Source organism: the organism of the source record quoted next, unplaced genomic scaffold, assembly GCF_019419815.1.
Source record: "Pyrus x bretschneideri cultivar Hongxiangsu unplaced genomic scaffold, Pyrus_bretschneideri_v1 Contig3, whole genome shotgun sequence".
NCBI lineage: Eukaryota > Viridiplantae > Streptophyta > Magnoliopsida > Rosales > Rosaceae > Pyrus > Pyrus x bretschneideri.
Window position 1 is genome coordinate 4,302,646 of NW_025999612.1, and position 15,037 is coordinate 4,317,682.

General features: G+C 35.4%; 2 long non-coding RNA genes across 2 annotated transcripts; both read left to right on the forward strand.

Moving 5' to 3' along the window:
- The first annotated feature begins 2,751 nt into the window (after nt 1–2,751).
- On the forward strand, nt 2,752–4,260 carry LOC125479807. The gene is made up of 2 exons (XR_007260300.1): nt 2,752–3,426; nt 3,610–4,260. It is a non-coding gene; the product is annotated as an uncharacterized LOC125479807 (long non-coding RNA).
- Nucleotides 4,261–12,293: 8,033 nt separating this feature from the next.
- On the forward strand, nt 12,294–14,834 carry LOC125479664. Its single transcript, XR_007260152.1, has 2 exons — nt 12,294–13,851; nt 14,299–14,834. It is a non-coding gene; the product is annotated as an uncharacterized LOC125479664 (long non-coding RNA).
- The last annotated feature ends 203 nt before the right edge of the window (nt 14,835–15,037 follow it).

Here is a 15,037-nt window from a genome sequence, read left to right on the forward strand (position 1 = left end):
AGGTTAACAATATATAGGCACATGCTTTATTCTACAAGAGAAAATAATTACAAAAGATAAGGAAACTAATTCTTAAAAACTACAAGTCTCAATCCTACCAAAAATAGGACTCCAAGAATATTTACAATTAAAGCTCAAATCAACAATTTATTTATTTGTTATTCTTTAATTTATTATCGTAAGACTACAAAAAGTAGAAATGCAGTAGCAGAACAAAAAAAAAAAATATATATATATATATATATATATATATATATATATATATATACAGCCCTTTAAGGGAAGACATCACCGTTTTAAAAAAAAAAATGGAGACACCTTCTTTACCATTAGATTTGAATTTAATGAAATTCTGTGGCTAAGATTAAATCATAGGCCACAGAGTCTCAACCACAGAATTTCATTAAAACCAAATCTAACGGTTAAGAAGATGCCCTTATTTGTTTTTGAAAAATGGGGATCCCTTCCCTTAAAGGCTTCTTATATATATTGATGAGTGCAAAGGAGAAAATGGAGGGCAAAAGTGTTTTCATATTTCTTAAGAAACAAAGTGGAATGGGTGCTCAAATTATTATGTTAAAGACTGAAAGATGTTTTCGAAATAATCCAGCAAACACGGATTTGGATCCATTTGGATTCAAATTGTGAGAATTCTAAGGATTCTCACATTTTAGTCATTTATAAAAAAATCGTGCAATTAGAAATCATTTGACTTTTTTATTTAAAAATTAAACATAATAATACTTGATGAAAACTGACTATACGGTATACGATGAACAGTTAAGATGTGAAGATTCTTAAGATTCTCCAAAGAGGATCCGGAGAGTTTCTTCTTCCAGTGAAAACGCGACGCTTAAGAAACTTAATTTAACAATCAAGCCAATATCGTGTTCAACGTGTCATTGATAAGATTAATATAATAGAAAGTACCTAGCTGATAATACTAAAGTACAGGTAACATTTTAACATTTTGTTCAACATGTGAATAATATTATTATTAATATAATGTATTACTTGTATTTGATATCCTTTTCTTTGTAAGCTGTATTATTTGTATTTTATATCCCTTTCTTCGTAAGCTATGTGACACAAGACTTCTTCCTACATAAGTACATATACAGCCATCTAGATTGACCAAACTACATTGTAACCACCGAAAACTTAGGTCAATTGTCATTTTTCATGCTTCTGTGTAATTTATCATGTCAAAGAAGTCCCAAAAAAATGAAAAAAGAAAAGTAGGATATTCGGGTCACAAAATTCACCGAAAACTTAGGCTTATTGTAATTAGACCTAACAGTTTCTTACACGATACGTAAACGATACGAAAATAACGGGTTTCGGGTTAACACGATAACTAATCGGATCGTTATCAGGTCACACGATAAGAATCCGTTAATAACGGGTCTTTAACAAGTTTACACAAATGTGACACGTGGGTAACCTGTTTTAATACGTTAAGAAAAAAATTATTGATGATTTAAAATTTTTAAACTACTAAAAAAACTTACTATAAATACAATAGTCATAGTGACACACCCCGACCCGGGATGTCCACTAGGACTCCGAATCAAGTTGTGTTGGTCGATACCTGGAAGGTGACGAAGCCATAAAGTGTATTGATGTGGAAGATGTGAATAAATTTAAACCTAAAAGTGCCTAAGTACAAGATTGCGCAGTGAGCGGGTATGAACCCATTTCACACTTAATGACAGAGCATAAGTACAATACAGTAAAGTAGGGTGAGAATTATATCATCGATGGTAATCGTCTACCCCAAGATTTGACAATAATCCTCATCGGTACGAAAACTCTGTTACTAAAACCTGAAGGGGCGAAAAATAAGGGTGAGTGGGCCTGAAAATAAAGTTTTAATAAAAACCTTTTGAAAACGTTATAACCCCTCGCCGTAAAACCTATATAGTTTCCAGAAAAATAATAATACTACGATAGTATGAAAATGAATGTACAAGGGCAATGAAAACAGAAGCATACCATGCCATAATATCTCAGCAATAATAAATGTAAGCCAGGTGTGAGATCAGTCTAAACTAACATGCCAGTCGGAGTCACCTTAATGTGACATGTACGACTAGACCTATTGCTCATTAGTCTATGCTAGCACACGAGTCGGAATCATCTAGTGTGACCTGTACGATAAGCTGGGTGTAAATATGTACGCTATAGTGCTACAATCACACGAAAGCTAGCGCTATGCACGCCTCACCTACTAGTCAGAGTCGCCTAATGCGACCTGTATGACAAGCTAGCACCTGACTTGGATCCAAGGTGAGCATGCGGTGCGGGAGGTGAACAATCATGTGAAGGCTGTGCCCTGGTCCGGAGTGGGAGCACTAACATCGGGGTGCAGCAATGAGGAGCTATAAATGAATATATGCATGCTCATATAATTCAACCATTTCAATCACATAATAACTCACTTGAACTTACCTGCTCCTCCGTAGGATCATTTGGCATAACCACAAATCTCATCACAAAGCAATATTTAAATATAACACATTTAAATCATGGCATGCTATGCATAATCAATTTAAAACATTTTCTGGAAAACCGTAAGGTATATATATATATATATATATACACACTATAAAAAGGAAAAAGACCCACTGACCTGAGTTTGCGCTACAACTCCTTAGCACAAATATCGAGGTGTCACGAACGATCTGGGCCTAGAATAATTATCAAATCACATCTCAGAATTCTTATCAATAGAACATGTAACTTAGGGCCTGTTTGGGATTGAGGTGCTTAAAAAAAAAGCTACTATGAAAAAAAGCTATGAAAATTTTTGGTGTTTGGTAAACTTTGAAAAACAGCTTTTTTTCAAAGTTGAGGGTGAAAAAAAGCCCAAAACCAAGAGATGACAAGAAGCTGCAATTTGCAGCTTCCAAAAGCTGCTTATTTTCACCCACACACGGGTGAACAGTAACCGGTTTAATGAAAATTTCCATAACCCAAAACTGCCCTCGGCATTTCCTTCACCGACGCTTGCCTTTCTCCAAAAACTCTCTCGCACGCTCTTCACCTCAGAGCTCTCTCGCCTTTCTCCGAACCTCAGGCTCTCTCTCGTTCTCAGAGCTCTCTCGCCTTTCTCCGAACCTCAGGCTCTCTCTCGTTCTCTCCTTCTCTCGATCTCGTTCTCCAGGTTTCTCCAGGTAAGCTTCTCATTTATGTGTTTGGATTTTTCAAATTAGGGATGGGGAGATTAGGGAAAGAGGGGTGGGAAGAGCAAAGGGATGAGGGTATGGGTGTCGGGAAAAACAATTGGGGATGGAGGGTGGGGAAAAATTAATTGGGGAAGGGTGATATGGTTTGTGGAAAAAATTAATTGGGAAAAAATTAATTGGGGAAAAAATTAGGGTTTGTGGAGGAAACAAAAAAGATCTGCTTCTGATTCTGATTTAGGTATATGTCAGGGCTAATTTGCTTTGAAGAAGGTCTGCTTCTGATTTGGGTATATGTCAGTGATAATTTGCTTTGCTCTGCTTCTAATCTGTGAACTGTGCTTATGATTTGTCATGTGCTTCTGATTTGTCATGTGCTTCTGATTTGTCATGGGTTTTGCCTTGTAAGAACATGTATTTTTAGTAATTCACAGCTGCAGATGCATCTGTGTTTCTAGCTGCAGCTGCAGATGCATCTGTATTTTTAGTAATTCACAGCTGCAGATGACAGAGAGTAGCATTTGTGTTTATGTTGTTTCTATCTGTTTTGTTTTGATTTTGCTACCAACAAGCATCCGCGCATTTTTCCAATGTTGTTTTCTTTCTACACGTTGCCATATCCAAAATTTTGAAATATAAATATAGTATGAACACAAAAACGCCCTTAGGACCATATCTATTTATGCCATTTCGAAGTCAAGCTGCAAATGTTAAAATTAAGTTGGTTCTAAGTACGTTGTATGTCCCATGGTTCGATTTTGTATAGGTCAATGTCAACGATGACATCTAGGTCAATATGTAGTGAGTTGATCTTTCTTTTCAGGTAGTAACCCACAAGTTCTTCTTCTGTCGGGTGAAATCTGAAGCCTGGTGGAACACAAGATTCCATCTCCATTACTAATGTTCAGTATGTAGGCGCACCTGCATATCAGGCAAGGAAGTATGAGGAAGAGTAATTATTATACTTTTGACCAGCTATATATGTGCATGAGTGTTTATAGAGAGAGTACTACCAATCTTGTTGTAGTCATGTATATTCATCCATCATATGAAATAAAAAGAGTCATGTGATCCATTTTTTTCTCACAGACGTATTGCCTATGTAACAGTCATGGTTGTCATTCATAATCTTCTATATCTAACATTTTGTAGTCCCTTTCTTTATAACTTAGTTTCAATTTACTCTTAATTTGGAGAGATACTGAAGAAGGAATTCTATAAGTTTTATAGAACCTATTCTATAGGAGCTAAATTGTTAGCTAGTAATGATGGCGATTTCACTTTGTGGGAGCTGTGAGTGGTCCTGCATGTGTTTTTAGCTAAATGACTGCGGAAAAAGAAATCATGACAGACTAGTAGTGGATTGGAAACCACCACACACTAACATTAAAACATAGGATTATCTTATAATTAAGCTCAAGTAATTTGTTTTCATTAGTTGCATGGAGTAATTAGGCAAAAGTATATCGAACACAAAAGTTGGCCGAAAAGCTTGACTTTGCTGGCACAAGCATGTTATATTTCTTTGAGTGCAGTGCACTCCCTGCTTCCTACCTCCTGCTCGATCAATGTCTACTGGTAGTAACAGCGGTGCGAATTAAATTCCTTTAAGCATTTCATTTCATACCCAGGACATAGCTACACAATCAAAACTAATCAATTAAGACCAATCTAAGATTTTCATTAATTACCGTGAGATTGTCAATTCGATCTATATAGTACAAACAAATCATTGATCGATCGATCGATGGATCATCCATAACACAAAATGTTAATTTTTAATTAACCGTAAATGTAGATGGATGACACAAACACTAGTAAGCTCATCAGTTAAAAGGCACTAAGAAATTAAAAAAAAAAAATTACAATATATATGTTGTATAATATATAGTTTTGCATTGGGTGGAGGTCTTGGGGCAAATCCTCGACGATCCATTTGGTTTTGTTACATGCCACGGTCATCTTTGCTTCATCGTTTTGACCTTTCTCCTTTTATATAGGGTTAGCAACAAGTTTGATGAATGCATCTAATTAGACTACTTTCAAGTACATTAACAATATTGTACTAATGAATCCTAGCTATTCACTCTAAAATATTTCTATTAAAGTAGTTTGTCATACTAATTAATATTTAAGATAAAGTTTATAAATATTTTTCTTCTAAAAATAAAATATATTTAGTAATTCACTTTTATTTGTTAAGAAAATTAAATTAATAGCACATCTAGTATTATACCCTTTTTGGTCATTTCACACAGTCACAGCTGTTTTACAAAAAAGTTTACCAAACACTATGATACTGCTTTTTGTTTCCAAAAGCACTTTTACAAAAAAGTTTACCAAACACTTTGCTGGCTTTATTTCACAGCCGCTTATTCTCACAGCACAGCCGCTTATTCTCACAGCAGCTTTTTTTCAAAGCACAGCAATACCAAACCAGCCCTTACATATCCTATTTGGGAAGATCCGCATGTCAGATTCCCGATCTGTAAGTTTCTAATATCCTCAAATATTATGTACTATAACGTATCAAAGTTTGGTGACAATCCAACGGTCGGATCGTCGATTGCTATAATAATCAAGTGACGGACCTTAATGGAATTAGGTTCAAACGATGGAAATTTGTCAATCGGACTTCATGTACGGAATTGGACAATCAAATTTAGCCTAGGAAGGTCAGGGGATGCCTCGGCCCAAGCGCCGCCGTACACGGCGATCAGCCACCCAGACTCGTCGAAAAAATCAAGTATTTCTAAAAATTCTCTAACTTCACAAAAATGAAGATCTCAATGAGTAGAGAAAATTTTATACATGTGGGCAAGTCCAATTTGATTGGGAAAAGTTTCAAATCGCCACGAACTCGCGGAGACCCTAGAATTTGGGTGTTCTTGATTTGTCCTCAAATCAACTCCGACGCTCCAACCAATGATTGGGCATTGTTTCTGAGCTCAATGGAGGGCTATTGGTGGTGACAATTGAAAGAAATTATTGCATGAACGGTGGATTCGCCGCCGTGCATCCCTTAGAGCTGACGTGGGTGTTCTTGTGAAACTAGGGTCAAAAACCCGTCAATCATGGGTGGAAATTGAATAAAGGCCAGTGAGAAGTTCCCAGGTGGTGAATGGCTGCAATTTGGGGGAAAAATCAACGGATAACCGTTAGAATGGTTGCGGAGTGCGTTGGGTCGGCAGGGAGGAACCGGGTCAAGGTGATCCGGTGCTCCCTCACTCTCCCCTTTTTCTTCCTTTCTTCTCTTTCCCATTGGTCACTCACCCTCTCCCTTCTCTCCATTCGTCCTCACCTCTCCTTCATTTCTCTCTCTTATTTTCCATCTCCACCGACCATCTCTCATTCCATTCAATCTCAGCCACACACGTGGCTTTCCAGATTTAGCTTCAAAAATCTAAAGCCTTCATGAAAAAATTAATTGACCATTTTGTTCTCGACTTCGTTCGTTAATAACTCCTTTGTTATAACTCCAAATTGCTTTTCATTTGCGCCCACGCATTCGTAGCAATGAGTACTATGAGGATACGCCAAGAAAATGAATCTTACATGACATGACATGGCAGTCAACGAAAGTCAACCTCCTCGTCTCGAAGGGCAATTTCGTCCTTTCACTTTTCTAAAATTAATAAAATCGTAAAAGTAGGGACGGGTTACCACACTTAGTGTATATGTATATATTATATATTAAATATTAAATAGGTTTTTACCAAAAACTATTGTATTATTATTTTATATAAATTTAAAAAAATTTAAGTTTTATTTATTTATTTATTTATTTTAATATTATACTATAGAGAAGAATAAGATTAAAAAATTGTAAAACATATTAAAATAAAAGTATAAAGTAATTTAAAAATACCAAACACATTGAAAAAAAATTATAATAATTAATTTACAAGTGCGAAAAATGTGAAAAAATATACAAAGGCTCATGATCGCATCCCCTACGCTATGAGTATGGGTATAACGTCATTTGAATTTTAAAACCATACAAACCCTCATGAATAGTATTTTTAAGGGAGTTCAAAATAAATAAAAAACATAATTATTAATGTACAAGTCTAAAAAATGTGAAAGCATATATAAACGTGCAAGGTTCGTTAACCTTGAAACGCAACTCCCTTCATTTTGTATATCCTTGAACATTTGGTATTTTATAGTAATGTACTAACATTATTTCATTAGGCTTTTATTTTGGAGTGTATAATACTTGAAAAAAAATGTTTTTTTTAATTTAATTTATTTTATTTTATTTATGTTTTGAAGTAATATTTATGTGACAATGTGGTGCATATACTAATTTAGTATTATGTTTTTTTTTTCAAATTATATTTTTCATTTTCATTATTTATTGATTTAAAAATATTTTGTTTAATGGATAATGGGTCGGGTCATATTACTTGATAATATTCGAGTCGATATCGGGTCAGGTCATATTATTTATTTACTTTAATGGATGTTACACGACCCGTTAAGATATCAGGTATAACACAAAAACGACACAAACACGAGAAAACACGACACGAATATCAGGTCTAATTGTAACTTAGCATTACCCCGTCTCCACCAATTGTTGTGGAGGCTTTTGGGCGTCCCCATGAGAGTCATGGAAGACAATATAGGGTACATGATACCTCCTAAGGCTGTTGCATTTTGCTAAATTTTAGGGCAGATTCCATTTAAAATTCTAATTACAATAGGTATGATCTTTCAAATTTTGAATTGCGTTAACCCTCAAAACTGGTGAAGCTAACAAAGACCACTATGGTCATGTGGGCTCGGGGTTAGGATGATGAGAATATAACAACAATATTTAATTGGTTCACCCTTCAAAATTGGGCTATGTCCACTGAGTCTCTCGTACATATTGAATAAAAGGGTTACATATATCGCTCGGCTTTAGACACTCTCTTTTCTTTCCCCATTCGTCATGCCTGTTCTAAATGGTATTTGTCCTCCTTATATAAGCCCTCAATGAGCCCCAAGTCTCAAGGCTCGAGTCTTCAATTACCTTTGCATTTAATGCGCCAAATATGTAGACCTAATCTACTAGATGCCCCTCCATTATTTAGATAAAACGTGGCAATGAAGTGACATCTATTATGGTCCACTTGCATGTTTTCTTGGAACAACGGATACCGAGCACCTTGCTCAACCCTGGTGTTGGTGGGAATTCACACTTGAGCTCTTAACTTGTCAGTCTTTACGTCCCTTCATAGGCATATGTTCTCTCTGATAGTTGTCACGTGACCTTGAGTGGACATCTAAGTAGGCATATCCCTGTGTCCTGAGGCTTTGTGCTATAAAGTTATCAGTATACCAACTTGCTTCTGTGATCGGAAAACACTTTATAGTAGGGGTGGGTTCAAAAAACCGAAAACCAAACCAAACCGAGGCCGAAAAAAACCGAACCGAAAAAAAAACCGAACCGAAACTACCAAACCGAACCGAACCGAATTTGGTTGGTTCGGTTTCGGTTTTTGAGGTTTGGAAACCGAACCGAAAAAAAAATCATATATAAATACTAAAAAATACATGTTGCCGTCGGGGTTTGAACCCTTTCCCTACGGGTTGGGGTTGGTTGTTGCAAGCCAACTTGACTGTAGGCTTTGTGTTGTTATAATTGTACCAGTAATTTATTTATAGGTTTCTTATGTTTAATGCTTTATAAAATTTCTTAACTTTACAAACCCTAGCTGTCTCACTCCCATTTCATTTCAGATCTCAAACACCTCTCTGTTCCGTCCGCTGCTTCCTCTTTGCCTTTGCTTCCTCTCTTTCTCTCTCTCTCTCTCTCCCTCCCTCTCCCTCTCCTTCCTTTCTTCCTCCAAATCACTCTCTCTCCAATCTTCTCCTGTCCTCCTTGCGGATTCCTTCTTCCAAACCATGATTTTCCCTCGCCCCTTTCGAGATCCGACAAAAAGAGGAATTGAAAGAGCTTGCGACGATCATGGCTATATCGCTGCAACAAAGGTTGTGGTTTTATTTATTTGTCAGTTCATAGGTTTTTAATTGTATGGTTACCCATTTGAAATTTATGTAATTTAAGGTGAAAAAGTTTGTATTTTTCTCTAAATATGTTTTGGAATTTTCTAGATCTATTGTGGACTTGACTATGAATTTGACTATAAAAATAAAAAACCGAAAAAAACCAAAACCGAACCGGAAAAAACCGAAACCGAAAAAAACCGAACCGAAAAAAAACCGGAAAAAATGAACCGAACCGAAATTTTGGTTTGGTTTCGGTTTTGGCAAAAAACCGAACCGTTTTGAACCGAACCCACCCCTACTTTATAAGGAAGCGCTCGGCTTCATAGCTAGCAAACAAGTTAGATCGCCGAGCTATCGCTTTTAGCGGTCGAGATCATCCTTCCCATTTCTATTGGGCTTGGTCTTCCTCCCATCAGGCTTCTCTTCTTTTGGGCCTTTCTTTTAGGCATGTGACCATGCGTTAACAATTTTTTAAGAGTAAACTTAATTAGACTAAGATTCTTGAATTTTGTTTAGATTTAAATTACATAATGATTTAGGAGCAGAGTTAAAATTGGATTTTAATTAGGATTCCCTATTTTGTAGGAAACCTATTCCTACAAGGAAACCAATTCAATTAATAGTTAATTAAATTATTTATTTAATAAAGATCTTAATATGGTTAGGAGAATTAAATTAAAATAAAAATAGGAAACCAAATTAGGAAATGAAAATTTTCCCCTCCCACTTAATAATTTCGGCACGCATAGCTTTATAGGGCTTGAGTTTCTTGGCATACCACCTATATATCCTACAAATTTGCATCGCAACTAGAGTAAAAAGGTTAAATGGTTCAGCGAAAGGGTATGCAACAATTGAATTAATTCAATAATTTGCTATTGTCTATTCTATTTTATTCTAATTCATGAGGTTGATTATGGACTAGGCCAAACAAATAATTAAGCTATGTAATTGGCCGCTTTATATAATTTGATTATGGTGTTGGGAAACAATAATGTGTTATTGCAGGTGTTTAAATCTATTTTATTTTCCCGGGTTGTAATTTAAGTGGGGCTTGCGTGCCTCATCTCCTCTAACCAATGAATGATGATTTGGTTTCTTTGTATTTATTTTACATTCGGAGTTTCTTTAAGGGACGTTAAAATAAATCAACACCACCATACTTAGATGATCCAATCTTCGTGACTCGGGATTGGTTCATTTTTTTTATAAGTCCATGATCATGCCAATTTCAGCCAAGGGATGCGATTCCCCGGCCTTGTTTTGTGTTTTAAATTTGTTTCAAAACATACTACTATTGTGAAACCTAAAAAATAAAAGGGGTTTTTGAATTTTAATCCTTCAAGAAGACTAAAATTTAAAAAACAAAAACCTAGTGTTAGATTGATTATTGATTTTAGACCATTAATGTGTACTTAATTCAAATTCATATTATATTTTTGTTTTTATATTTAATAGAATTTTTTTTTGTCAAAGTTTTTATATTTAATAGATAACTTATTTAATGTTATTACATTAAATTTTAAATTTATTATTATACAATTTTATTTAACTTTCTCCAATTAGTGTACCTAAACATCCATATCATAATATATTTTAATAAATTAGTGTACCAAAATGCTCGTACCTAAATATATTATAGTGAATTAGTGACCGATAAGAAAATATGTAAAAACATAAGTGTACCAAAATTTCGTACCTAACTATATGATACTAAACTAGTGTACCGATATGTCAGTACCTAAATATATTATACTAAACTAGTGTACCGAAATGTCCGTACCTAAACATATTATACTAACCCATTATACCGAAATGTTCGTACCTAAATATATTTTTATGAATTGGTGGCAGATAAGAAAATATGCAAAAACATAAGTGTACTGAAAAATCTCTACGAAAATATTTTCTTATATAAGATGCCTACCATAATGAGAATTAAAATTTATAATATTTTCATAAAATTATAAATAAAAAAAGAAACATTGAATACATTTGCTGGCATTAAATAGAGTCTAGGGACTAAAATTAATTTTTAATCTTGTATAAGACATTTTTCTCAACTTCATCTTATTTAGGGATTAAAATCTAGTTTTCTAAAAATAAAACCTTCAAGTTTCATATTGGTTTGAAAAAGAGCTTAATAAAATGTTTCATTGAGCCTAGCCTTCCACCAATGCGTAAAATCATTATAGAGAACCGATCTATGTAGTTGCCATGATACTAGGAAGATTTTGAGAACTCCAGAGGACCGGCCTTACACGTACACTTATTGTTGTTAGTGTTGATGAATACTTTGAATCTGACTACCGTAGTTGCTTGGAGTACATTTAAGGTTCGTAATTCCAACAAGACACTTTTGGTGGGTAAAGAACTAACCAAGTTGTGCGTATTAGTTGCACATGCGATACTGAACTCTTCTGGCGGCTAAACGTCGGTATTTCCAAAATATTAATTGCAGAGTAGTTTGAAATCTCTTATGTAGATAACCGGTAGAGTATTAGATGTACATGCGGTACTTGGCCTTCCTATCATAAGCCTCCGGTCCTGTCACCAGAATTACACATAATTGAATGTGTCAAAATCTGCGAAATTGCTAGTATCCAATCTTATTTTTAAGGAAAAAGATTTCCTAGATATCCTAGAGATCCCGTGATCATGACCGTGCATCGTACATCGTGCGATCAGAAATCATTTCATAATTTAAAATTTAAAATTAAATATAAATAGTACCTCATAAAAACTAACCTTACGATATACAATGAATGGTCACAATTACAAGATCCCTATGATCCTCAGGAAAAGAATCCGGTGAGTATCCTTTCCTATTATTAAGGCCCATATTTGATTGGTGATTATTTAATCCACTAAAACTAATTAAAATTTGTTTGTTTTTTATTTATAGCAATGACAAACTCTCTCAAAAACCTATAAAGAAAACAGGCTTATTGGTCCAAACTTTCAAGATTGGCTCCACAATCTTTGTTATGTCTTAGCTATTGAGAAGTTTGCGTTCCATATGGATGAGGACCTTCGTATTGAGAAGTTATCTAATAACTCCACTCAACAGGAAAAGCGTGAGAGGAAGACTTTGTTAGAGGCCAATGAGACAACTTATTTCTATATGCTAGCGAACATGAGTGTCGAACTTCAAAGACAGATTGGCAAAGTGAAAGCCGCCAAATGTATCATTGATCAACTTGGGAAGTTGTTAGGATATATTAAGAGTACAAGTTAGCAATACAGTTAGAAAAACAGTTAGCAATACAGTTAGCAAGTTTGTTAGTATTTAATTAGAGTTGTTAGGTTTTCTAGTAAAAAACAATGTGTAATCTTCATTCTCTTAAGTCAATATACAAGTCTCATATTTCTCTATCTAAATTCTTTTTATTTCATCTTTCTCGGTTACTCTTTCCTCTCCATTTTATCTTGGATTCTCAAATATTTCAACGTAGTTAATATGGTTTCACAGCCATCAGGTTCATGCCATGGATTCTAGTGGTTCCCTTCTCATTAGTTTCATCTTTTTCTAGTCTTTATTTCTTTTTTAATTTTCTTTAGAAATTCCGTTAATTTCCTCGGTGCTTCCACAATCGTTCAATTCGTTATGTAACTTCTGGGTTAATTTTCTTCTCGAATTTTCTGTTCTTGAATTGTTGGTTCTTGAATTTGGGGTCTTTTCATATTTTCATCAAGTCCTTCACCTCCTGATACAAGGACAGAAAATGGGTGTTCCAAGAAGCCAGCGGCAATGGATCATGGTGGACGGGAGTCTGAGACCGGTCTTGGTCAGGCTAATCGTCGTTATCGACGTCATCTTGGAAGGGCTCAGGAGACGGGTCGCGACCATATCAAGAGCAGCAGTCAGCCTTTCAATTGATGCCTTCAATTACCCTACAGCTGAAACAGAGGCTTGTCCGCACTGCTTCTTGTCCTGTTCCCAACCATCGAACATCACCACTCCGATTTTTCACTCAACAAGATCAAGATCACATAGTCTGTGATTTTAGAGATGGAGGTGATTTCAGCAAGGAAATATATTTGGAGTTTGGGGTATATGATTTCGTTCTTAATTCTTGGTTCAATTGACTGGAGATATGGGTATACTTACTTGGCAGAAGTGGAAATGGATGTGATGTGGATATTATGGAGGAAGTAGAATCAGTTGTAGTTGAATTCGGATCAATGAGTCAGGTTTGAACAAGAAAGACAAGTTGTATGACATTACATTCGAAATGTTTGCTGATTCCCAAAAGAAAAGGAGAGCTCAAGCAACAAGTTTTTTGGTGACTTGAGACTGTAACAGGGGAATCTTGTTCAAGTGATTACTTGGCAGTTGTGATCCCGTGGACACATCTTTCCTTCTGAGATATCCTATTTCACCAACCACAAGCAAAGGAATTTCACCTAATTGACTGGTGGTCCATTGCCTCCAATTCAATCTTGTAGTTTATTGGCAGTTGTATGTTAAGGTTGATCTTTTGAGGAGGATATCCACTTCCCATCTGTAATTGGTCCACCTACTGACTTATTCAATAATGTTTTCTATGCGAAGCTATACCACTACAGATTTCCATGCCTCACTGTAAGTGAAGTTAATTGCTGACAGAACACAAGCAGCTTATATTATCAAGTCTAACAAACTTAGTTGCAGCATGTATCCACTGTAAGTTCGGTTTTCTGTTTCTTAAAAAGATCAAGTTTGTTGAAGTTGTTTTCCGGTAAATCCCACGAAGGGTAATTCTGTGTTGTGAATAGGTAAAACCACAAAGGGTAATCCCGTGGTGTGAGTAGGTAAAATCCCATGATACTATAGTTAAGGTCAATGCCACACTATAATTTGTTAATTTTCTGTTTTTGTAAATATGAAAGGCCGAAGCCAAAGTTGAATGAGATTGTTAATGGTAAATCCCACTTAGGGTAATCCCGTAAGTTGTTGTTGTAACAGCATGAGGGTGTGCTACGACATTTTATAGAAGGCTATTCTATGTGAAGCTTTCTGTTAGAGGCAGATGAATATAGGGTGACATGATTTTTGGATATGTGCATCATAATTGCTTCAAGTCTTGAAGAATTGGTTCATGCATTCTGTTTTAAAGTTTTTGCTTTGCAGTAAGGCAATGGGACAAATTTGGACTGTTTCCACAAACAAAGGCTTTTGGTCAGCAGCTACAGAGGTGGAAACATCAGTTTGAGGGGCAGCAGTTTGGATATTTACGGATTCTATTTGTTTGGAATACCAGAACATGGATTTGATAGGGGTTTTGGCAACTCCAAAACCTAAATTTTATATCTCAGCTCAAGGATGTAAATTTGGTTTCTGAAGGGTATAATGACTCTAATCTAATCGAGTTTGCAAGGCATGTACTATCTGGTATGTTGGATGGGCATGGACTTTACGCTCAAATGTGTTGAGCTTCAAGATCAACAAGAGACAGAAGTAGTGATTGCAAATGTTCTTCTAATCTCAAACTGTTTTCCCCAGTTGAAATTGAGGGGGAGTATTAAGGGTATAAGTCAGCAATACAGTTAGAAATACAATTAGCAAGTTTGTTAGTATTTGGTTAGAGTTGTTAGGCTTTCCAGTATAAAAATAGAGTGTGTAATCTTCATTCTTTTAAGTCAATATACAAGTCTCATATTTCTCTATCTAAATTCTCTCTAGTTCATCTTGTTACTCTTTCCTCTCCATTTTCTCTTCGATTCTCAAATATTTCAATGCAATTAACACGATAAGATAGCCGCACGGTCCGTTTTGATGCTGCCAGGGAGTTCATATGATCTTGTTGTGTTGAAGGTGGTGATATGCAAGCTCATGGCATCAAGATGTTAAATTTGATCGATGACATAAA